Below are 26,518 nucleotides of genomic sequence, written 5' to 3'. Positions count from 1 at the left end.
GAAAAACGAGGGTGTGGTTGCGATGACAGGATGCTGTGGTTGGGTAAGAGGCAGTTTCGATTAATTGTCTGTCCCTGAGTGGACTAATGCACCCACTATAGAGGTCTTTGTTTGACCTCATTATCACAGGTTCAAATCCCAGCAGGTCAGCTCAGCCCTTACTCTTAAGTAAAATGGGTAACATTTTAGTAGTATTTCTTAACTATAGCTGTAGGTGCCAGGGAGATACATCCACACCTCGGTTGCAGGGCTTCCTGGTATATTGCCTGACTCTTAAAAGGGTATGTGTGGTGGAGCAGTCAGGCTATACTCCAGTCTAGAGTAGGTTCGAAAAATGTTTCCTGAGAGCACACTTTAAGGTAAACTTCCATGTAGCTCTTGTGAAAATGTAGTCCTTATCAGTTGCAGAAACTATGTAGTATATATATCAGAGGGAAGTAGCGTTTTAGTATACAGTCTTTTGGGGGTAGTGGCGTCTGCAGAAGTCCCCAAATGTTCAGGAAACTGTTCTGGTTTGCAGTGTTTTGAAGAGGGGGTTTTAAGCTATCCCAAAATCCAATGCTGGTGAACATGATAAATCCAAGAGAAATCTGTTATTGTGTAGGGGAGCTGTCAAACTATAGGTGAAGTCCGACTCTGCACGAGTTGAATTTGGGATCATTTTATACCCAATGCTTTTCTTTCGTTGCCGTGTTAGTCTGTGACAAAGCTAGCTAGGAAAACTCGGATTGGAGGCAAAAGGAGCAGCCAGGTTGCGCCCCAGCTTTTAAGGTGCAGAGTGTGAATGCACCCATTTGGCGGCACCTGGCCAAATGGATGGCACAAGGACCCTGAATTCTTTTGCTGCACAGATCAAAGGTGAACAATACTTTAGATTGGTGGTAGAATCATGCTGGAGCAGTGGTAGGTCCCACGCTACCGAACTACTTTATTTATTTATTTATTTATTACATTTGATTACACGGCCAAACCCTTGGGTATCATGGCGTAATTTGAATATATCTTCGTTATCATGTCAGGGTCACATTCAAAATGTTTTCCGATTTACATACATTTAGTAGACGGTCTACTTTTAGATTTACATACATTTAGTAGACACAGTGGTATGTCCAGCTTGGATATCATTGTTCTTTGCAGTGAGTAGTCTAAGTTACTGAGAGGGTGACCTAGTCCGCTGAGGAACTGGCAATGAGTTATTAGAATTTATTGAATAGCCAAGTTTTGAGTAACATTTTGAATTTGGATAAGGTTACTTCGTTGGACAGGCAGCGGGGATTGAATTCCAGATGCGGGGGGCTGCAATGGGGAAACTGGCGTTGCCTGATCTTGAGGTGATGAAGCGTGGGATGAGTAGCTGGGTATTGACATTGGATCTGAGTGTTCTGGGTGAGGTTTTGCGTGTGATGCAGCTATTAAGATAAATGGGGGCGGCATCAAATAGGCATTTGTGGGTGGTGCTAAGTGTTTTGTGGAGGATTCTTGCGTGCACTGGGAGCCAGTGTGCATCTCTTCTGTGTTGTGTGCTCTAGTGCTGCTCTGAGGGCTTTTTTTTGTAGGAGTTGGAGTTTGGTTAGGTTATTTTTTGCGGTACCTACTGCATCTAAATTTCAGGAGGGTTGGGGGGGATACACAGGGTAAGCCGGTTAAGTAGCTGCAAGTGGTATTTCTGGAAGACCTGGCGTCTTGAGCTTAGTAATCCTGTTGGGCCAGCTGAGTCAGTGGATGGTACCAGGGGGTGTAGTTCTCTCTGGTCATGGGCTAAGGTCTTGATCATTGGTTCCCAACAGTACTTCTATTATCTGGTTCATTATCTTATTGCAGAGTTCAGGAGAAGAGCCTTATTCTTTTTGGGGAAGTCCTCTTCCAGCTGTGTTTGACAAACCTCTGGTGCTGATACCGTATTCTTATACAGTTCTTGTATGTACATCCAACTTCAAATTAGATGCATTGCCTTATTCAAACATGTGTGTGGCCACTCAATGTCAGATGGTCTCCTCATCAAAGTTTCTTGTATGTCGTGCAAAGTATACTCTCATCCCAGGCACTTATTCATACTTTTAGCTTGATCTGATCATGGCTCTCCTGAGCTCCCAACCTGGAGTCTCAGAAAGGACAGGCCCATATTAATCGCACACTTGCGTCCACGCTTTACCAGGTAAGTTTTGCATTATCTGTACTGTTGCGCCCTGATACCTTTGGGTCTGGTGTGCATTATAAATGAATAAACTCAGCATGTATGTTGTGGAGTTCCACTGGACTTCCAAATCCAGGTCACCATTTTAATGGGGACCTGCAGGGGAAAAAGACCTGCTCTAGGCAGAATTGTTGCAGCCGCATGCTGCCTTCTAAAGATGGAAAGGAGCTGCCAGGCGACCTGTTCAGAGAAGCAAGCTACAGGGTACACTGGCGGCACCGTGACCCTGGACTCTTGGGGATACAGATTGGGAATCTGGCTGACTCCATCAACACTCTCTCTCTGGCACTATCTTCAATCCACAAACTATCTGTCCTAGATTCCCTTCACTGCCTCACAATTAATTTCCTTCGCACTGCTTTTGCACTTTTACAGGGACTTCTTGTCCTGAGGAATCAAAAATATTACATTTGTCTTTAAAAACCTAGGTGTTCGGGGCGTGGCCAGGAGCGCCAGCGATGCGGCTGCTTCCTTGATGGCCTCCGCCCGGAGCCCGCGCCTAGTAGCTACAATCCGATAGTTTCGGATCGGATCGCTTTGTCCAGCGGATCAACGGCGTCCTGAAGACCCAGAGCACCTGATGCGATCCAGGAGGGGGGCCGTTTTCCCCTTAATTGGCCCTGAATCCGCTTTGCTTCGCGTTTGTGCCGAGACGCGGCCGGCGCATCCAAGATGGCAGACGGGACGGGCTTCTCGCTGTGACGAGCGAGCGGGAGAGCATCCCCGCCCTGTCTCGGACACCGAAGCGGAGCCTCGGAGCAGCCAGAGGCAGCGGCTGCGGCGGCGTTGCATGGGAGACCGGCCCACTGGTTCGCAGAGCCGTGTAGGAATAAGTGCATCCGGCGGTGTGCGGCTTCCTTCCCGCCCCGGTCCCCCCCCCCCCATTCCAATCCTCGGGGGTGACTCCAACGAGGGAGGAGCGGGCCCCGTGCCGTGGCAGCGGTCGAGCAGGCGCTCCCGAGCCCGGAAGGTGTGCTGGAGGCAGGCGATGAGGCTACGGTGGCCTGCTACGGCCTGACCCGCCCCCCTGGGATCTCTGAGAGCAGCGGCTGGGGAAGATAAGAGCGCTGCAGAGGGGCTCTGGGGGGTGCTAGCTACCCGTGGCCACTTGAAGGGGTCGCGGCCACTCCGCTCCTCGGGCTGTGCACTTCTAGGCCCCCCCCCCTTTTTCATCTTCCAGGGGCGCCCCGGCCCACTGACCCTTGATCTTCGCACAGCCTGAGGCCCTTCACCAGCGACAGCACCCCCCCCCTGGGGCCCCCTCCCGCTCCCCCTCTGGACCCGACAAAAATCAGTTCAGCATAGGATAAGTCATCTGGAGGACGCGGAGTCCATCTTGCACGCAAACTCTCCGGAGTCCTCAGCGGCCCATAGTCCCCTGCGTCCCTCGGGAGAAGCGGAGCAATTGCCTCAGGGACAGCAACAGCAACCCTGCTCCAAAGCACAGAGACGACGGAAAGTAAAATAACCCTACCATGCATGGCGATCATGAAATATCCGATGCGATAAATTCAAGAAAACATCAGAGATGCCGCGGGCCCAGAGCGGCCCATGCCCCGCTCCAAGGAGTATGTCATCGACCCACCCTTGGGGACGAACCCAATTATGTGGTTTGGTCCTGGTCCTGTTGGCTGGGAGTACAGTTATGGCCCTGTTGGCCGTGGATGGGACCGCTTTGGAAATTCCAGTCCCCCACCCGACAAAAAGTTTACCCTCCCGTTGGAGGATATATAAAACGCAGCCACAGGCATCCCATGCTGAGCTTAAGTCTCTAGATGATGACTGAGAACCGCCGTCCCCCCCGCTCAGACCAGCCCCCTCTGCCAGGAAGGGCCCAGGAGTCCCCGCCACCGCACCAGAAACTGAAATTCCTGACAATGAATGTCAGGGGCCTCAACGCCCCACAGAAGAGGAAAGCGATCCTGAGGCGCCTACAGAATGACAAGGCCTCATTATCTTCCTCCAAGAGACCCATCTGATCCCGACCGACTTCACACAGCTACGTGACCGGCAATTCCCGCTGCAATTCCTTGCATCGAATGGAACAAAGAAGGGTGGCACAGCGTTCCTGTTTGTCAAGGGCCTCAGACCACAAATTCTAGAGACTATGCTCTGCCCAGATGGCCGCTTCGTGGCGATCAAATGCCGAATTTTCGGCCAAATCTATACGCTGATCGCGGTGTACGCTCCTAATGAGGGGCAGGAGGAATTCTACTCAACCCTAGAAAGTACCCTCCCACCATTTGCTGAAGGCCAAACTATCATCGGAGGAGATTTCAACGGAGTCTCTGACCCATTGACAGACAGGTCACACCCTCTGGCTCGTAGAGACTTTGGCCAAGCAACAGCGATTCTCAAGTTATTCAGAACATTGGATGTAGTGGACACTTGGAGAGTCTTCCACCCTGAGGAATGGGACTACTCATTCTACTCTTACATACATAGTACGTACTCGCGCATCAACCTCCTCCTGGCCTCCCCCCAGGTCTTAGCATTCACAGACAAAGTCTCCATAGGGCCGAGAATCCTCACAGATCATAGCCCAATAACCCTAATGCTCAGAGCCCACGATCCTGACCCGGCCCTGCGACACAGATGGTCCCTCTATGACCCAATTTTAGGCGATATGTCAACAAGAGACGTGGTGGCCAAAGCTATAAAGGAGTTCTTTGAAGTAAATAGGAACGAAGATACCTCTCCAGCGAACACATGGGATGCAATGAAGGCAGTGGTGAGAGGGGTATTGATCTCCTGAGGTGCAGCCTACCATAAATGAAAGCAACAGATCAGTCGCGACCTGGAGGACAAGGTGCAAGAGGCGGAGACAGCATGTAAAGCTAAAAATTGGTCCCCACAAACTTATCGAGTCTTGCAGACAGCCCGGAAGAAATTGGAGGCCCACTATGCAGAGGATACCACCCAGCTCCTAGCCAAAACAAAACAAAGCTACTATGCCAGAGGTAATAAAGCTAACAAATTCCTTGTGGAAAAGCTAGCGAGAGTCAAGAGAAGGAACACGATTATAGGCCTGCGGGACCCCCAGAACATAGTGCAGTTCGCTGACCGGGATAAATTGCGGATTGCAGAGGCCCACCTCGCAGAGACAATGTCGGCAACCCTGAGATCCAAGGAGGAACAGCAGGCCTACCTGCAGGAAGCGGCCATACCTCAAATCACCACTGCAAGAAGAGAAGAGCTGGAGGCCCCGATCACCAGCGAGGAAGTTGACGAGGCTATTAAAAGCCTGAAATCAAGGGCCCCGGGCCCAGATGGGTTCTCGTCTCGATTCTTTAACTTTTCCGGCCCCAGCTGTTGGCCCCCATGACGACGCTCTTTAATTCCTTCGCAATCTCAGGATCTATCACTGCGTCAATGCAAGAATCAATTACAGTGCTAGCTCTCAAGCCAGGAAAAGACCCTAGAGACATCACAGCATATAGACCTATTTCACTATTAAATCTGGATGCAAACATTTACTCGAAGGTCCTGGCGAACCGCCTGGCGAAGATCCTTCCGGACATTATCGACCCAGATCAGACGGGCTTTGTAATGAATAGAGCAACCACGGATAACACCCGTAGGGTCCTTAATCTGATCAAAATAGCTAAGTGAGACTCGCGAAAGATGGGCCTGCTGGCCTTGGATGCAACCAAGGCCTTTGATAAAGTCGATTGGTCGTTCCTCCGTCTCGCCTTGGAATCCTTCCGTCTTGGACCACTCTTCTCGAAGCTCATTAGCTCACTAGCGAATTACCAATCTCTGAATACCCTCCACCGAGTGAATGGCCTATTATCCAGCTCGATCCCCCTAACATGCGACACGAGCCAGGGGTGTCCACTCTCCCCTCTGCTCTTCGCCCTGGTGATGGAGCCTCTAGCCCAACGGATCCGCTGTAACACCAGAATTAAAGGCCTCCGAGTAGGCCCTACCCAACATAAAATTGCGCTATATGTGGACGATGTGATGTTGAACATAACAGACACCTCCCAGTCGTTGAGGGCCGTCCTGGCAGAAATCCACAGGTTTGGAAGGGTCTCGGGATTTTCCATAAACTTTACGAAATCAGCAGCCTTGGGAATAGGCCTGGAACGGGAAGACAAGGAGTCCTTCAGAACCCATTGCTCGATTCCATTAAGTGAAAAATCTATCCCCTATCTGGGAGTCCAGATCCCCGCCTGCCCTGAAGACACCTACCGGATAAACTTCCCGACCCTGTTTAAGACCCTGGAGAATGATCTGGATCGCTGGCTCTCACAGGAAATTTCGTTAATAGGCTGCATCGCGGCCTGTAAGATGAATCTCCTACCGCGATTCCTCTACGCCTGCTCCGCCCTCCCCACTATCATTCCCCACCCCCCGCTGCAACGGCTATAACGGAAGATCTTTAGCTTCATTTGGAAGGGGAAAAAGTCACGCATTCCGCAGAGAACCATGCTGTGCACTCCAATCCAGGGAGGCCTTGGGGTCCCCGACCTGCGAAGGTATCAGATGGCCGCGCAGATAGCTCATACTCGAGCCTGGACCATCGCGTCAGGGCGGCCCAAATGGATGGAAGTAGAACAATTCCGATTACCCCTTCCCCTCAGTTTCCTGTTGCACCTGCCAGCCTCATTGCGACGAACATGGCCATCTCTCCTATCATCGACCAAACCAACACTAAAGGCATGGGATTGGGCATGCAAATCCAGAGGCATCCCAAGAGATCTGAGCCCAGCCGCCCCAGTGTTCTACAACCCAGTTTTTTCGCCTGGGGCCACACCCTCGAACTTTAAAAACTGGATCGCCGGGGGCCTCAGCTCCTTAAGTCAGCTATTCGAAAGCTCTCAGCCACTGACGTTCGCCCAATGTAAGAGCGCCTTTGGCCTGGCTGAGACCGATAGTTTCTCTTATATCCAAATCAGACACTGGTGTTCGCATCCCCAGACCCGCATGACAGCCATGCAAGATCTAGATGCCCTCGACTTAACGGCCACTGATCCACCGAGCCGAGGGCGAATTTCCATGCTATACAAATTATTGCAGACGAACTTGCTCGCAGCCAAAGCGACTTATATGTCACAGTGGGAAACAGAACTAGGACATCCGATTCAAGACCAATCGTGGTCCGACATCTGGGCACGTACGCATTCGTCCCCTTTCTGCGTGACCAATCGAGAATGTGCACATTAACTCCTGCTCAGATGGTATTACCCACCCCTGCGACTACATCACTTCAACCAGTCCTTGAACCTGCTATGCTGGCGCCGTTGCGGCATGGAGGGCTCCTACCTACATATATGATGGTCATGCCCAGTGGTGGCGAACTTCTGGTCCCAGTGTATAGCCACCATAGCAGACATTACTCAGATCACATTACCGTTGGAACTAGAACCAATCCTACTGGGGATCCCAATTCCAGGCATATACCCGAGATCTGGCAAGCGGGCGACTCTCATAACGCAACTGCTCCTAGCTGCGAAAATCACTGTTGCCCGAACTTGGAAATCCCCGGAGGGCCCCCTAATGATCCTGTGGTGGCTGAAGCTTTGGGACATCTTCATTGCGGAAAAAATAATGGCGGCAAACATTTGGTCGCCAGTGATAGACTATGACCAGCGCTTCCCAGCCATAACATACAAACCTTGCTTGGTGTTAAATGCCCAAAGGGCTGAGGACAGGGACCTGGCTCAATCAACGGAGGACTAAGACCCGGAGGGCAGCCGGAGCGGGAGGGGTGGGACGGAAACTTAGGAGATGATTAAGATGACTTGAAATGTAGTAAATGTTGAATGATTGTAATGTAATGTTTTCCTGTGCGCTGCTTGAAAAATAAACAAGTAAACAAAAATTTTAAAAAAACCTAGGTGTTCTAGCACTAGCATAATCTCTCCTTTACTGAAAGAACCTTCTTTTTTCTCCCCTGTGCATCTCTACAAGACATGCCTCCATCCTCCACCTACCTGGTATTTCTAGTCTACCCTCCTATAGCCCCTCGTACGACTGAAGACTTTCCTTGAGTGAATGGGGTTTCCTTTCCTCTTCCCAACCCTCTTAACACATGCCCCCCCCCCTTTACTGCACCCCACTGTATGATGGGATGTATCCCAGTGCTCTCCCGACTAATGGTCTAGTTTTGAACTTTCGTTATGCAGCTAGTTTTTGGCTTCTGTACCTGTGTATCTTGTTCTACTTCTGATTTTGCTAAATATCCGCCTTTCTACCACTAATGTATTTTCTCTTCCGTGTACCATGATCTAGTGCCCGTTGGGCCTGGTCTGCACTATAAATATGAATTCAATACAAATAATTTGTCGAACCCAGGTAATCTCTTATTGAATATCTTTGTTACTGTAAATGGTTATTGTCAACCCACATGTAAGTCTTTATGATCCCCATTGTATGTACTAGTGTTCCTCTTCCATCAACTGTTATGATATGGCATTTATAACGCGCCTATACACAAATGTTTCAAGGCGCAAAGTTCATATTACCATTATGACTTTGTAGCCCAACTAATGTAAAGCACCCCTTTGTGGAATTACTGTGCTTACCTACTTTGTAAAGTGCTTCTGGTAGAAGCCTTCTTCGCCCTTCTCAAATACGCATGCATAGTTTTTAGAAAAGTGAACAGTCTAGGAAACCATGTTTTGCCTTCAAAAGACTTACACCATTGTCAGACACCCGTCATTAGTCCCAGAATTCATAGTTCCTGCATCCAAACAATCTCAGGGGCCTGTCTCTTTCAAATAATAAAACTAGTGGCTTATTGACAAATGACAAAATAGCTATTTTAAAAATGAAGGGAAACCTTAATCGTTCTTCATAAGGCCAAATGAGTACCATTTATATTTTATTTTCTGATGCTTGTGAATATGCTTAGAATCACATGCTGTGTATATAGTCCGACATTTAGTGGTAATCGCAGAGTATTGCATCTTTTTTCAAAGATCGAAAAAAGTGACGTTGACAATGGCGTGACTGTAACACTATCCCTAACGTGACGTGTAGTGTACCCAAATCTCTCACACGTCGAGGTCACACAAATACTTTTTTTTCCGCCTAGCTAGTCGGTTGCACATAATGCAGAGCTTGTAAGAGTTTTATATTGCTGATTCTGTTCTTTCGCTGGTTCGCTTGCCTTCGACTATGCAGCGGCTGTTCGCCTGATCCTGTCTGCTGACAATCCATCCTTAACTGCTCAGCGTCTGTTTTCCACGTGGCCTTGGCCCTTCAACATGGCCTTTACAGTAGGGAGAGTGCAGCCCTGTTTGTACTGACGAGAATGCCTTTTCTTGACCCTTTCTCTACCTTTTCCTTTGGTCTGGCTGCCGTTTCCCTATGCTATGGAGAGGGCGACTTAACGTTTTGGCAGTCTTGCAATGGCAAATTCCCTTGGAAGACAACTGTTCGCCGAGGCAATCAGTGTCTCCCTTCTGATCACGATGAGCGTCACTGTAGTGCCTGCAAACTATTTCGGCGTAAGACCCTGAAGGGCAGGCGTATGAAACGGTGGATGGCCTACGCAATGCAGGCCGAGAGTCAATTCCCCCGCTGGCACCTCAGACAAGGAGTCTGTTGGCAGCCGCGGCTCTGATTCGGAGGCTGTTGACTTAACTGTGGAGACCTCACTCTCCCACGTGGCCAGGCCTGGCCCCGATAAGTGTGCCGCCGGCAGTGCTATGGGGAAGTAACATCCTGGTGACCGGGACAGACATGCAGCACCTGCTCTAAAACGCACAACTTCTAAACTTCCCCCGTCGGATCTGTCCAACATTTCTACGTCCGCAGGCCCGTTGAAGCCCTCGCCGGGGCCTTCTGAACTTCGCGGTTCGGGCCCCCTATGCACACCCGCCTACGCATGGTGCTAAATATTCCTCTTTAGTGGGCCAGGCCAGTTTGCATGTTTCTGACCCCAAGAAGGCCTCCAATTTTCCAGAGGACTATTCTGCAGGCTATTCTCCTCTTTCAAGGCGCTGTATCACCCAGCTTGATCTGGGAGATACAGCCTTTTGCCCCTCCTGATCCCTCTGACTTCTCTGAATGGACCAGTGATGCATTTGAAACTTCCATGAACAAGATGGCTGAGTTCATTAATTTCTCAGGCCAGTTTGATGACATTTTAAAAAGACATAGGGCTGTTGATTCCTGTCCTTTCCCTCCAAAGTCGGAGGCTCCACTCCCCACATGCTCAATTGTCATCCCTGGAGGAATTTCATCAGGACTCCCAGGTAGATGTCTTTCTGGATGACCCTGACCACTCCCACTAAAACCTCAGGAGTCCCTTATTCAGGTGGCCAGGATACGGCCATCGCTGTTGGCTCCAGTTCCTGGGGGAGGATCACCGGGATAGGGGAATACAGGGTTATGCTGGGGGTGGGGGGGCCTAACCAAGGTGAGATGCGCTATGTCACAGGCGAAGAGGATGAGGAGTATGAGATTCCCGAGACCTTTTTGGGCTATGTTACATCTAGCCCCCTCTTCCGTCTCCCGTATTAACAGCCACCAAAAACTCACCACCTGATTGCTCGCATAAGAACCTCAACCCTACTAAATTGAAAAACCACCTCTCCCAGAAACCCTCTACTTTCTATCCGACCACTGTCCATTCCTCTCTACATCCTTCCGATTTATTCTTTTCCAAATCCTCAGCTTATCTTGACAACACTACGATTCCCACAATCCCCTTTGTTCATTTCCTGATCGTGGCCATTCCCGTTTACCCCGCAGATCCTACCAGTCCTTATCATTTTCTGAGATCTCAATTCAGTGGAACAGAGTACTACCATTACCACAATTCCCGATGCTCTGCTCTACATCCCGATCATTTTCAGCCATTTCCCAAACCTTCCCCATTATATTCTCTCCAATCAGACACACCTCACAGCCCTTTCCCTTCCGCAACGGGATAAAAGGTGGAGCCAACGAGCACAGTATGAGCAAGGCGAGGAAGACGGTGGAAAGCATGACAAGACGGATAATATGCAGCATTTTGGATGAAAGAGAAAGGTGGCGGGTAATGAAAGGGTGGGGAGGAGACAAACCACCTTGCCCTTTTCATCCCTGGCCCGCGGAGCCTTCCAAGAAGAGAGCCTAAGACCTCAGACAATAGCGCAAGTCTCCTGCACCAGAAATCAGCGGTACACAAGGCAAGACTGTACCGATGGACAGGAGCGAGGGAAGCTCCTGCGCCTTTGGTATCAGCCTTGACTCCAAAGAACCTAAAAGCCCAGCGGATAAGCTTAATCATTGATTCGAATGAGGAACCAATAAAAGCCGGGTTGTGTTGAGTGAGAATCGTAAAGGGGCAACTTTTGAAACAGAGGTAATTCACTTTGAATGGGGTAGACCAGTTACAGAGGGAAAGTGGCACCACGTGGGTGCTAACTGAAGAGATTCTGGTCGAGCCCCATATTGAGAAACTATGGAAACAAGAAGACCATTGAAAGGCCGCCAAAGAAATGCAAAGTGGTTATACTTGAGGGTCGAGCAAAACCCCCCGTACTTTCGAAAGACTTTGATTCGTGAATTGGCATGAAAGCAAGGGAAGTGAATCCCGAAACCTGTGAACTGTATAAAAAGGAAGAGAGAGAACATTGAAAGTGAAGAGGGCTCAGCCCAGAGGGGGGAGGTGGGTGTTTAGGGGGTGAGCCACTGGGGGTGAGCCACTATCGCCCTGCTCGTGTGCCATAGTAAATACGGTGAATGAAGGCTAAGAATCGAGAGGGGTCCGAGCCTGGCGGAGGGAATCCAAGGGTGAAAAGTCATCAGCCCAAAGTGGAAAGGTTATGAAAAGGCAATGGTTAACCCGGATGGAGGGATGTCGAAGGCATGAACTGTTTGATAGAGATATTAAGAAGTTAAGAAGGGTCCGAGCCCAGATGAGGGAGATCCAGGGGTGAAGCAGTCACCCAAGGTCTGGTGGTCGAGAGAGATCCAAGCCTGAGCAAGGGAGATCCGAGGAGTTAAGCTAGCACCCAAAGTTTTAAGAGAAAAGAATAACAGAGATGCAATTGTTTCAGCAAGGATTCAGTTTAAGTTGTTGACCATCTGTCACGGATGTGTCTTTGGAGATGCTCCGAAGTAGGGTGAACCTCTATTACCCTAAAAGGAATCTTCGATCCGCCAAGGCCGGCTGCCTGGAAGTCAACCGTATAAAAAGAGCCAGAGGAAACGGTCGTGCCTTCCCTGTTTTGGCAGCACAGGCTTGGAATGATCAGCCTGAATTTCTTCGTAAGGAAGAAAACCACCTGGCTTTCAGGAAACTGGTAAAGACCAGACTGTTTCAGTAACTTCATGAAATTGCTGGCATTTATGATCTTTTTCTTTGTGACAGCGCCTGGATGCCTGGATCACCCTATTAGAAATTGAGTATAATACGAGGGGCTAGCCCAGAAGATGGGGATACAGGGGTGAATCCATCACCCACATTGAGATTTGAAAAGGAACTTTTGTTTTATTGTTTGAACACTTCAGGCCCGAAGGTAAAAGACTTTCTAAGGAAACGAGACTTGGCCATCGACTGTTATGAATAACCCATATGCATTATGATATTTCAATGCTTCCATTTCAGAATCAATGCTTCCATTTCAGAACCATAACAACCTTAGATTCCACTGCGGTGATGCCACGTAGTGTGTGTGTGAATCTATTTAAAATCCCCGTTTCTTATAATATTGAAATCAATATTGTATAAGGAGTATAACAAACGAAAACAGGATAATAGATAAATATAACTAATAGAATTAGCTGAATTATTGAATTGAAATGTACAAGAATACATGTAAACTGCAAACTGAGGAATCATCAGTAGTATACATTGTCCTTATTAAAGTTGTGTATGATTCTGCGGTTTCTTTTGGATAACCCACTAGTCGTGGCTCCACAGTCATGCACAGTCTCTTTGATGCATACTTTTTGACCATCACTTGAAGTTTCAGAGTTCATAAGATCCCATGTCATGCTCATGCTATTTCCACTGGTACTTGGCATCTCAGCATCATTTTGCACCCATACAGTGTCATCATTGGCCCACTCCTTACCATCTTCCAACACTACTGACTTGCCAGAGCTGCTTTGTTGTACCCTTTGTGGCTGTTTAAAGCTGGACTCTCCTTTCCTTGTTTTCTTAGGTTCTTTAACACAAACCCAATCTCCTTTCTTAAATACCTTTTTCTTTTACTCCATTTCTGCGGTCATAATATTAATTGTATTTTTTTGTTTGTCCATCACTCTCTTTACAATTTGTTCCATGTCTATATGACCATCTCTTGTTCCTTAAAACATCCAAGCAGGCCTCAGACAGTTGTCTGCCCCTCATCATAGTAAAAGGTTCTATTTCCGTAGTGGAATGTAGAGTGGTTCTATACGTGCAAGTGCTTCTTTGAGAGCCTCTCTCCATAGAATAGAATTTGCTATTGCTAATTGAATCACTCCTTTTACAAGCTTGTTCATCCTCTGAACAAGTCTGTTTGCAATAGGATGGTATGGTTACGTTTTTATGTGGTGAATTGCTCTTTCCTGCAAAAAAATTTGAAATTCCAGTGATACAAATTGTGGTCCATTATCTGACACTATTTCTTTAGGGTCACCTTCTCTGTTGAAAATTTCGTTTAGGAAATTCAAAACTTTTGCAGTGGTGACACTTTCTTTTACAATTCCCCACTCCACCCATTTCGAAGTGTAGTCCACCAAAACCACAATGTATATTTTCACAACATCCAGATTTTCATATGGTCCCATGATATCTATGGCCAATTTGGACCACACTTTATTGGCAATTTCAACAGGTTGTAGAGGTGTTTTTCTCACTATTTTTGTCATGATCTCTGCTTCCAAAAGGTCAGGGTTTTCCCAACTCCCTTGGAAGCAGATCCATAACCCAGGTTCCGAGTGCCAACCAGTCCCAATTGGGACCTTTTGGACCCAGTCCTGGCGCCAGTGGCACCAGGCTCATAAATATGCCCAGTCCCAGCGCTGGAAGCGCCGGGCTCATAATGCTTGGGTGTACTTACCTGCAGCAGACCATGCTGCTTACTTGCCTGCCAGTTGAGCCTCTGATCCTCTTCTGTTTGGAACTACTTTTCCTGTTGGGTGGGGCAGGAGCCACTCCCTAGATTCAGAACACTGGAACTCTTCTGGAAAGCAGGAACTCTTTTCTTACCTAGGCGTGGCTGTGGAAGGAGACACCTAAGCACTACAGGAGGCTATTTAAACCACACCCGATGGATGAATCTTGCTTTGCGTTATTCTGCATCCTCTGCAGCAGAACGCTCATCGTGTCTTCTGCATCTGATCCTGGGCCTAAGGAAAAAGGCTTACCATCCTGAATCCAGTCTTCAGCAACACCTATAAAGACAAGAAAGAACAGGTTAGCATTACGGTCTTCAGTGACAGCTCTTCACTTACCTGGTCCATCGGCTGTCACCAACGCCTCGCGCTGCATTCCGGCATCTGAAAGACAAAGGCTTACCTACTCTTCGCACGCTCCGGAGGCCTTCGGCGCTGCATCCCGCATCTGAAAGACAAAACAAGGTGCGTTTAAAGACATTGGGGAACTTTAATACTCACGTGCCATTACTCCTTTCCACATCTAACCCAGTGGGTATTCCGGCACCCTGCAGCCGCTCCGAACTTGTACCTGCAAAATAAAAAGAAGACAGTTAGAGCGCATCGTGAAGCAGGCAACAAGCGCTTACTTACGTGCTTCCAGGCGCTTCTATTCATCACACGGGCTCCATCTTCAACTCACTTCAGCCCGTCATCCGCCATCGCCGGAACCCTGCAAAACAAGAAACATCATTACTAAAGACTTTAAAGACATTAGAATTACTCGAAACTTACCGTTCGTGCAGTAAACGACGGACAGCAGTCCTCTGAAGTCAAGAGGCCTGCTGCCCTTATCCAGTGAAGAAACTGGTTACAGCACCCTGCCCCGAGGCAGATGGCGAGCACGGCGTTCACTTACCTAAGGTGAGAGCGTTAACCTTTGGGGTTCTACAGGAGAAGCGAAAGGGAAGAAGAGAGAGACATTCAATAACCCAGTTCCTTAATCCCATATTTTCTATCTGCAGACATCTTACCCTTCGAGTCAGACATACAGTGCACAGAGGTCCAGCCCAAAGAGCCAGCCGTGTGTTACACATCACCTTTGAAGATATGGTATACGCCCAGTCAAGACCGGCGCCTCTACGGGAATCAGGTGAGCGTTACAGAACGCAAAGCCAACCACAAAACTCCCGTCCAGGCGCTATGGAAACCTCGGATACAGACCAGCTAGCCCAGTTACTTGGGGAACTAAGGGCAGAAGTGCATGCAGCCCGTCAGGAAACTAACGCTCTAAGAAGGGAACTGATTATTTCCAAGGAGCGAACAGATGATCTCGCTAGACAATTGCTACAGTCACAAGCCGGACAGACCCCGTTACCCGCATCTGGGGGAAATCTTCCTTCTACATCCTCTATGAATCCAGTGCAGATCAACCTACCTGGGAATGTACCTCTGGCTCCGCCCGAACGATTTTCTGGTGACCCAAAGAGGTTTGCAGTATTTATCAATCAGTGCCGGTTGCATTTCTTATGCCGGCCAGCAGCCTTTCCAACTGATCAAGCGAAAGTAGCTTTCGTGCTTTCGTACCTTAGTGGCAATGCGGCAGACTGGTCGATCCCTCTAGTAAATCAAGATGATCCGGTCCTCCATGATTTTCAAGCTTTTCAGCTCAGTATGGAAAAACTGTTTGCAAGACATTCACAGGGGCAGGCCTTGGACAATGAGCTTCTTTCGCTGCGACAAGGTAATCAAGACCTTTTGGCTTATATTGCGTCTTTCAACAGACTGATAGTGGAAACTCAATGGCCTGAGGACAAAAGGATTACGCTGTTTTATAGAGGTCTACGTGGAGAGCTCAAAGATGTGTTAGCCCAAGTAGTGAATCCCCCACAAGATTGTTCGGACTATATAGACTTAGTCGTTCAAATAGATCACAGACTGCAGAACAGGAAGGCCGATAGTTCCAAGTTTGATGCTCGAGTATTTTCCAAACCGCCAACTCCTTCCAAAGGAGTAGACTCCGGGGAACCCATGCAAATAGGGGGTCTGAAAGGTCCTCTAACACAAAGGGAGCGGGAAAGGAGAAAACAGTTGCAATTATGCCTCTATTGCGGAAACTCAGGGCACTTTCTTCGAGACTGTCCGGTGAAACCTGCCAAGAAGGCAGTAGGAGCTGCAGTTACCAAAGTTACAAACTCTGAGCAGGGAAACGACCTCCCCCGACAAGAATAGAGGTCCTCTTGCCGAGCGTGAAAACCAGTTCCGTGACCTCGCATTTCGTGATACCTATGGTCCTCATTAGCCCTGATAATCCGGATCGATTACATGCAATTGAAGCTTACGTCGACAGCGGTGCCATCGGCAATTATGTGGATCATGAAATGGTTTTGAGGATGAATCTAACTCTTTGTCCCAAGGCTGTAAAGGACGTCATTACTACGGTGGATGGTACGGAGATAGCCTCCGGGCCAGTAACGCATACCACTCAAGAGGTGACGCTAGTAAGTCAAGATGGACACCATGAGAAGATCGTGTTCGATGTGATCAAGGCCCCTCAGTTTCAGATTATTCTAGGAATACCTTGGTTAGAGAAACGCAATCCTCTGATCGATTGGCGAGCAAGAACGGTCCAGTTTCCAGAATGTGTCTCTACTTGTCACCCTCCACCTGGTGTTGCACTGGCAGCAATTTCTTCAGAGACTCCCCAGTTACCTCCCGAATACCTAGAATACCAAGATGTTTTCCGGAAGGATCAGGCTAACTCTCTCCCTCCTCATAGGTCTTATGACTGCCAGATAGACCTGATACCTGGATCTACTCCTCCTTGTAGTAGAATTTATGCCCTCACCGAGCCTGAGAACCTTCACCTTCGACAATACCTGGATCAATACCTGGCAAATGGGTTTATTCGTCCTTCCAAGTCCCCTGCTTCTTCAGCTTTGTTCTTCGTTCCAAAAAAGGAAGGAGACCTTAGAACTTGTATAGATTATCGCTCCCTGAACCAGATCACCGTTAAGAATAGATATCCGTTACCTTTGATCCCTGAACTCCTGGACCAAGTCAGAAAAGCATGCATATATACAAAGCTGGATCTTAGAGGAGCTTACCACTTGGTACGAGTAAAAGAGGGCGATGAATGGAAGACGGCCTTCCGCACCAAGTATGGGCTATTTGAATATCAGGTCATGCCCTTCGGACTTTGCAATGCCCCGGCCGCCTTTCAATATTTTATGAACGATGTCCTCAGAGAGCTCATAGATGTGTGTGTTGTTGTTTACATTGACGACATCCTCGTTTATTCTTCATCGGAATCTGAACATCGGAAACACGTGAAAATGGTCCTCGAAAGATTGCGTCAACACAAACTTTTCGCTAAGTTGGAAAAATGTGTTTTCAACGTGACTGAAGTTGAATTCTTGGGATTCATATTATCACCTGGCGGAGTGCGTATGGATTCAAAGAAGGTCGATGCAGTTCTCAAATGGCCATCACCATCCTCCGTAAAAGGTGTGCAAAGCATGTTAGGCTTCGCTAACTTTTACCGCAGGTTTATCCCCGAATTCTCTCGAATAGTCCAGCCCATCACTGCCTTGTTAAAGAAAAACAAACGTTTTGAATGGTCTACCGAGGCGGAACAAGCTTTCCAGGATTTGAAGACTAAATTTATCTCTGCACCAATCTTAAAACACCCTCGCCCCGAACTCCCCTACATTGTGGAAACTGATGCTTCAAGCCTTGCCATGGGGGCAGTTCTATCACAAAAGGACCCGGTAACCACTCAGTTGCATCCCCTGGCATTTTGGTCCCGCAAATTCTCGCCTCCTGAAATCAATTACACGATTACTGACAAGGAACTTCTGGCTATCAAGCCTGCCTTTAAGGCTTGGCGGCATTATCTGCTGGGGGCCCGACACACCACTACTGTGATTACGGATCACCGAAACCTGCAATATTTGAAAACCGCAAAAGCCCAATCCTCTAGACAACTCCGTTGGGCATTATTCTTTGCCGAGTTTGACTTCATAATTACCTATCGACCTGGTACAAAGAACGGTAAAGCTGATGCCCTTTCTCGGATGGGAGTGGAAGAACACTTGATCAACCCTAAACCTGTACCAATCATTCCCGAACAAAGAATTCTGGGTGTAATCGCCACAGAATCCATAGAGGAAGTTAAGGATAAAGCCAGGCAACTTGTAACTCCAGCAGACATACAGAATTGGCATCTGCAGGGAAAGGACTTTGCAGTAAAGGACAACTTATTGTATTTCCAAGAACGATTATACCTACCCAGCACAGATTTACAGAAAAAAGTAATCTCTTGTTATCACGATTCTTTAATGGAAGGACATCCCGGTATGGCCAAGACCTCAGAAAAGATCAAGCGCTACTTCTGGTGGCCGTCTTGGAAAAAAGATATCAGAGACTTTATAATGTCCTGTGGAGTATGCGCCCAAAACAAGAGTCAAAAGGAAAGACCAGCAGGCCTCTTACGCCCTATTGACATCCCACCTCGCCCTTGGCATACGCTTTCTATGGACTTCATCACCGATCTACCTCCATGCTCCGGATACAATACGATTCTAGTAATCGTGGACTGATTCTCCAAGATGGCGCATTTCATTCCGCTCAAAGGCTTGCCAACAGCAGCAACTCTGGCCCGAGAATTTCTCGAAAACATCGTCCGACTGCACGGTTTTCCTTCGGTTCTAATTTCGGATCGAGGTAGTCAATTTATTTCTCATTTTTGGCGAAGTTGCTGTCGGTCGGCTCAAATTGATGTGAGACTATCGACCAGTCACCACCCTCAGACCAACGGACAAACCGAGAGGACCAATCAAACTCTGGAACAGTATTTATGCTGCATGCTGCAACAAACTGAAAAAATTGGAAAGACATCCTTTGGATAGCCGAATATGCCTACAATAACTCTGTCCATTCGGGAACTGGGAAAACCCAGTTTTTTCTTTTGTACGGCAGTCACCCTCGAACCTCGGAGTTGGATCCCCTCCAAGATCTTGAAACACCAGCAGTAGACTACCTGCATTCTACAATCACCCAAGCCTTTAAGGAAGCTGTTTCTCACCTTCAAAGGGCTAAAGAACAATACAAAAAAGGAGCAGATCAACATCGGAAGGAAGCCCCTCAATATCAAGTAGGGGATCAAGTCTGGTTATCCACCAAATATCTACCTCTAAAAGGGCCACGCACATTCAACCCAAGATACCTTGGTCCCTATTCCATCACTACCATAGTAAACCCAGTAGCGGTCAAGTTGGACTTGCCCCCGCACATGAAGATGCATCCGGTCTTCCACGTCTCTCTATTAAAACCTGTGCAACCTCAAACCCGACTAACTAAATCTCCAAAACCTATCCTAGTTGATGGAGAACTCGAGTTTGAAGTCAAAAGCATTCTGGACTCCAAGATCTCCAAATCTAAACTATTTTACCTAATTGACTGGAAAGGCTACGGCCCCCAAGAGAGATCCTGGGAACCTGCTGAATATGTCCACGCTCCTCGCCTAATCAAAAGATTTCACCGAACATTTCCTGACAAGCCAAAACCCCCGGAGAAGCCCGGTTTGGGAGGGGCCTTGAGGGGGGGTACTGTCATGATCTCTGCTTCCAAAAGGTCAGGGTTTTCCCAACTCCCTTGGAAGCAGATCCATAACCCAGGTTCAGAGTGCCAACCAGTCCCAATTGGGACCTTTTGGACCCAGTCCTGGCGCCAGTGGCACCAGGCTCATAAATATGCCCAGTCCCAGCGCTGGAAGCGCCGGGCTCATAATACTTGGGTGGACTTACCTGCAGCAGACCATGCTGCTTACTTGCCTGCCAGTTGAGCCTCTGATCCTCTTCTGTTTGGAACTACTTTTCCTGTTGGGTGGGGCAGGAGCCACTCCCTAGATTCAGAACACTGGAACTCTTCTGGAAAGCAGGAACTCTTTTCTTACCTAGGCGTGGCTGTGGAAGGAGACAACTAAGCACTACAGGAGGCTATTTAAACCACACCCGATGGATGAATCTTGCTTTGCGTTATTCTGCATCCTCTGCAGCAGAACGCTCATCGTGTCTTCTGCATCTGATCCTGGGCCTAAGGAAAAAGGCTTACCATCCTGAATCCAGTCTTCAGCAACACCTATAAAGACAAGAAAGAACAGGTTAACATTACGGTCTTCAGTGACAGCTCTTCACTTACCTGGTCCATCGGCTGTCACCAACGCCTCGCGCTGCATTCCGGCATCTGAAAGACAAAAGCTTACCAACTCTTCGCACGCTCCGGAGGCCTTCGGCGCTGCATCCCACATCTGAAAGACAAAACAAGGTGCGTTTAAAGACATTGGGTAACTTTAATACTCACGTGCCATTACTCCTTTCCACATCTAACCCAGTGGGTATTCCGGCACCCTGCAGCCGCTCCGAACTTGTACCTGCAAAATAAAAAGACAGTTAGAGCGCATCGTGAAGCAGGCAACAAGCGCTTACTTACGTGCTTCCAGGCGCTTCTATTCATCACACGGGCTCCATCTTCAACTCACTTCAGCCCGTCATCCGCCATCGCCAGAACCCTGCAAAACAAGAAACATCATTACTAAAGACTTTAAAGACATTAGAATTACTCGAAACTTACCGTTCGTGCAGTAAACGACGGACAGCAGTCCTCTGAAGTCAAGAGGCCTGCTCCCCGTATCCAGTGAAGAAACTGGTTACAGCACCCTGCCCCGAGGCAGATGGAGAGCACGGCGTTCACTTACCTAAGGTGAGAGCGTTAACCTTTGGGGTTCTACAGGAGAAGAGAAAGGGAAGAAGAGAGAGACATTCAATAACCCAGTTCCTTAATCCCATATTTTCTATCTGCAGATATCTTACCCTTCGAGTCAGACATACAGTGCACAGAGGTCCAGCCCAAAGAGCCAGCCGTGTGTTGCACATCACCTTTGAAGATACGGTATACGCCCAGTCAAGACCGGCGCCTCTACGGGAATCAGGTGAGCGTTACAATTTTGGTCTTATCACTTGTGGCACATGCAACACAGTTCCTGACCTTCTCTTCCACATCTCTCCACAAACCAGGCCACCAATATATACTTCTTACTCTTCTCTTAGTCAAGGTTTTTCCTAAGTGTCCTTCATGGGCCAATGCGATTATTTTTTCATACATATGTTCTGCATCCATCCAAATTTCTTCTGTTATCTGGCCGTAATCTCTTAAACTTTGGTCACATTTGTACCAGTCAATTTTTATTGCTTCTCTGATATTTCTTTGTTCTATATCGCCATCAGTAATGTTTTTCCATTCCTCTTTCGTCACACCGGGTTTATGGTGGCAATGATATCATCACCTCTCTACTCTTTTTCCATGTCACAATTGGTCTTCGTGCATTGTATTGGCAACCTTGAGAAACAATCGGCCACAAAATGTAATTTCCCACGGGTATAACATATGCAAATGTTGTACTGCATTATGTCAAGAATCCACCGTCTAATTCTTGGAGATCTCAAATGTGGGGTCTTGGACTGTAACACATGTACCAACGGTTTGTGGTCAGTTTTAAATCCCCACACCAAGTTACTAAAGTGTTCCAGTATCCATTTCACTCCCAAAGCTTCTCTTTCTATTGTAGAGTAGTTTAATTCCGCATCCCTCAAAACTCTTGACGCAAAGGCTATTGTCACCAATCCTTTCTCTTGTATTTGCTCCAACACGCCACCCAAACCTATTTTGCTGGCATCAACTGAAATTTTAGTTTTGGCTTTGCAGTCAAACATGCCCAGTGATGGAGCTTTATTGATATCGATCTTGATCTCTTCAAATTCACTTTCGCACTCACTTGACCATATGTATTTTGTGGACTTCTTCATGAGATCTCACATATTTTTAGTTTTATTGGTATAATCACCCACAAACTTGGAATAATATTCTGTCATGCCCAGGAAACTTCTCAGCTGATCTTTGTTTTTCGGTTCAGTTATGCACAAAATAGTGTTCATCAATTCTTTCTTCGGACTGATACCATCTGCATCAATTGAATGATCTAAATACGATACTTTATCGCACTTGATTTTGCATTTGTCTAGTTTCAATGTGAGACCATTCTTCTGAATTACTTGTAATATGCCCATAAGTTTTGCATCATGTTCCTCCTCAGTGTTGGCCGATATTAAAATGTCATCCTGAAAGCAGTATATTCCTTCCAGACACCAAACAATATTGACATCAGTCTTTGGAATACCGCCGCAGTGGAAGCCAGACCAAACAGCATCCTCTTAAACCTAAATGCACCAAGTGGAGTGACAAATGAAGTTACATTTTTTGGACTCATTTTCCAATGCTATCTGATGGTAAGCCGAAGACAAATCTAGGGTGCTGAAAATTTTGGCCGGTTTCATGGTCATAAGTAATTCTCTTATATTTGGGAGGGGATGTCTATCCAGATATTTTTGTTGAGGTCTCTGAGATCCACACACATCCTTATGGATCCATCAGGTTTTTTTTACCAGAACTATGGGAGCCAACCACTCAGAACTCTTTATGGGTTCTATTATGTTCTGTTCGCACAATCTAGAAAGTTCCTTCTATAGTGCATCCTTCGGGCCAATGGAAACGCCTCTTACTTTGTGTGCTATTGGTTTAGCTCCTTTTTTTAATATAATCTTGTGTTGGAACCCTTCTAACGGTCCACAGAACACCTTGGGAAATTGTTTAACTAATATAGCTTTGTTGATGTCATTATTGTCCTTCAAAACACTTAGAATGGGAACTTCTACTCCTGGATGAATTCTGATGTGTAGGACAGCTTGTTCTTCCCATCCGACCACTGATGATCCATTCTTTGCCACATATAGCTTACAGTATGTTTCCCTCCCACGGAAACATAATTTCACCCAAGTACATCCGATGATCTCAATAGGGGTTTTGCCATACCCTGTCGCTCTCAATCATGCACATTGTAACTTTTGTAGATTGCCTGACAATACTTGCCTGACAATATTTCAACGAATGTGTTGACATCGACCATTGTATAAGGAGATCCAGTATCTACCATTATGGCTAATGATATACCTTTTATTTCCATGTTACCCACGGTCCCTTCTTTTCTCCTATCGCAATTACTGCGAGTATCTGTACTTGTTGTGCGTCATCACTCCTGATAGTTAGCATATTGTCAGGTCCAGCATCTTCATTGATGACTTTTATGGCATTCCTCGTTTGTCTGTTGACATTAAATGAATATCTGCCAAATCTTCCTCCTCTTCCTCGGACATTCTTACACACCTTGGCAAAATGACCTATGTGGCCACATTTGTAACATTCCACAGCTGCAGCAGGGCAATCTTTCTCTACATCATTGTGTTTGCACCATCCACATTTATGACAACGGTTTTGAATTTGATTCCTGTATCCTGTGTCTCTAGATTGAAATTGATTTCTGTATGCAGTGTCTCTACCTCTTTTTGAGTTAGCTCTTGAATTATTAGTTGACATTTTCTTTATCTTGGCCACCATTGTTTCTTCAGGGTCCTCTCTCGCCTCCTCCTGGAGCATCTTGATTTCTTTCTCCTCATTTTTATCAAATCTCTCTCTCGTACATCGATCACTCAGTTCCATAGTTCTGGCAATTTCTATAGCTTTTTCCAGACACAGATCTTTGGTGTGCCATAATCTCTGTTGTATGTGCGAGTCAGCCACATTCAACACCAATTGGTGTCTCAAATATTATTAAGGCTGCCGTATATGTATCTATTGATTCTCCCTTCAACTGGCAACTTGAAAAGAATCTGTCTCTTTCTAACACAATATTGGTTTTGTTCCCAAAGTGTTTCGCTAATTTTCCCAAAGCATTTTCAAACTTGCGATTGTTATCTCCCCTATCTGTTTTCTCTAATTCAGGAAGCGCTCTGAAAATCCTTAATGCTTCTGCACCTATGCAATTAAGTAGTGTGGCTTCCTTGAGGTCGTCGTTATATTTGCCAACACCTAGAGCTCTCAAATACACTTGAAAACCATCTACCCACTGTTCCCATGGGCGTGTGGGGTTTCCGGGTAGTGAAAGAAACTGTGCAGGTGCTGTGATATATTGCATTATGTTGTGCTGGTGGTATATATGCTTGCAGATTTTGGGGTCTGTGTTCAAGGTTTATTTTGCTTGAAAGTTCATCTTTATGGCATTCACATAAATGTAGGGCTAAAATCACATCTATTGTGCTCCTGTATGTATTTAGCTGTCTCCTGTCCTTTGTTAGCAACCTTGTGACAACAACAATTATTTGTGCAGTTGAAGTGAGACACGTTGCCTTCTCACTCAGTAAACACTTTTCTTGTGTTAGTTACACTCTTGTCCTGGGCGTGTTATTACAAACGTGGTACGCATCTCATTAGTTTGCTTTCATTTCTTTTATTTTTTTTTTATTTCATAAGTGCCCTAGGTGCGGACAGCTTAGAGTCTTTCTGATAGCCGATGAGCGTATGATACGATGAGTAACCAGTTGCTATGGTTACCTGTCAATCTGTATCAGTTTCAAAAATGTCTGCCACGCATTTGCACGCCTTAAGGTCCTTTACTCTAATCAAATGAAGCTGTTGAAGATTCAGAAGACGCAGTGCTTGCGCGGGTCAGTAATCCATCCAAATACTGCTTTTCTCTCAGGATCAATGCACTGGCACGCTGCTCTCACCTTGCCTAGTCCCTGCAGGCACACAGAAACTGCCTTTGTCCGTCCCTGCGTCGGTTACAGCACTCCGATACTGTGTACCGCCTTCTTTATCGGGCAACATGGTCGAGGGAACTCCGGGGGCTTCTACTTGTATACAGGTACTCTCGTCGCCAAATTGTTATGAATAACCCATACGCATTATGATATTTCAATGAGTTTATTGGTAGAGCCCCCGGAGCAACATCTGAGGATATTCAATCAAAACATAATGGTTCTGGAATGCTTCCATTCCAGAACCATAACAACCTTAGATTCCACACACCACGTGGTGATCGGTGATGCCACGTAGTGTGTGTGAATATATATAACATCGACGTCTTGATAACTACCATTGGAACTGTCCTCTTGTGCTGGTGAAGCCCGAGATCATACTGTGCTCCAAGCTCCAACCTTACCCCATGCTTAAAACGTGAGAAACGGAGACCCAAGCCAGCACACCTGACTTATTATTCTTTCTTTCTTTCTTTCTTTCTTTCTTTCTTTCTTTCTTTCTTTCTTTCTTTCTTTCTTTCTTTCTTTCTTTCTTTCTTTCTTTCTTTCTTTCTTTCTTTCTTTCTTTCTTTCTTTCTTTCTTTCTTTCTTTCTTTCTTTCTTTCTTTCTTTCTTTCTTTCTTTCTTTCTTTCTTTCTTTCTTTCTTTCTTTCTTTCTTTCTTTCTTTCTTTCTTTCTTTCTTTCTTTCTTTCTTTCTTTCTTTCTTTCTTTCTTTCTTTCTTTCTTTCTTTCTTTCTTTCTTTCTTTCTTTCTCCTTTGAATTTAGTGTAAGAAATTGGTAATAGGTTTTCTTAGTATAGGCCTTTGTATTTTGACTTGACATCACTATACCTTATTTTCATTTTATGTTCGACTCCTGGCCCCATCTTAGATTTGGGTTTAGATTAGGTGTTTTTCCAACACGTATTACGTTTTTTGTTCAATAAACACCCTTGAATTGTTATCACTTGTGTCGCCATGAGTTTCTCATCAGATCAGTGGGTCCTGAAGACAGTCGCCCACTGGTATCGCATTGAGTTCCTCCAGCCACCCTGCTACCATCCACCCGGAAGCAGACGACTGTCACCAGACCATCAGTGCATTTTATTTATTTATTTGTTTGTTTGTTTTTGTATAGCGCCGGGAGGCCCTTGGGCATTTTAGCGCTTGTTACAGAAGGCTTTTTGCTTAGATTCTTTAGTTGCATACAAAGTTATATACGTGCAGGCAAGCTTACAGGTTCCTTACAAGGTTACAGTGGAACAGTGGTTTGGTTTGGCAAGAGTTCAGGCAGTTGTGCAGAGTACTTAAACAGTTTAGTTTTGAGCATTTTTTTGAACACAGCGTATGATTTTTTTCATTTCTCAGAGCTGTGGGGAGGGTGTTACAATTTTTTGGTGCTAAGTGATGGAAGCTGATGCCACCCGCTTTGGCTCTTTTGAAAGAGGGGACCTAGATCTGGTTGGTGAGGTGAGATCTGGTGGGTCTGAAGGATATGCAGGGGTAATCCTTTCGGAAAGGTAGGGGGGAGCATTTAATGAGAGGCACTTGTGTGTAATTGCCAGTGTTTTGAAGAGAATGCGCTCTTTGACTGGAAGCCGGTGTGCGTCT

The 26,518-nt window shown here is 46.7% G+C and overlaps 1 protein-coding gene across 4 annotated transcripts in view; it reads left to right on the top strand.

Annotated features, from left to right (window-relative positions):
• Positions 1 to 26,518, top strand: part of NOP9 (NOP9 nucleolar protein) — a 466,866-nt gene that overhangs the window by 86,084 nt on the left and 354,264 nt on the right. The gene's annotated exons all lie outside the window — the stretch shown is intronic.

This window comes from Ambystoma mexicanum, chromosome 1p (assembly GCF_040938575.1).
Source record: "Ambystoma mexicanum isolate Mex_15411 chromosome 1p, UKY_AmexF1_1, whole genome shotgun sequence".
NCBI lineage: Eukaryota > Metazoa > Chordata > Amphibia > Caudata > Ambystomatidae > Ambystoma > Ambystoma mexicanum.
Note: the sequence above shows the minus strand (reverse complement) of the source record. Positions and strands in the feature narration are given on the sequence as shown.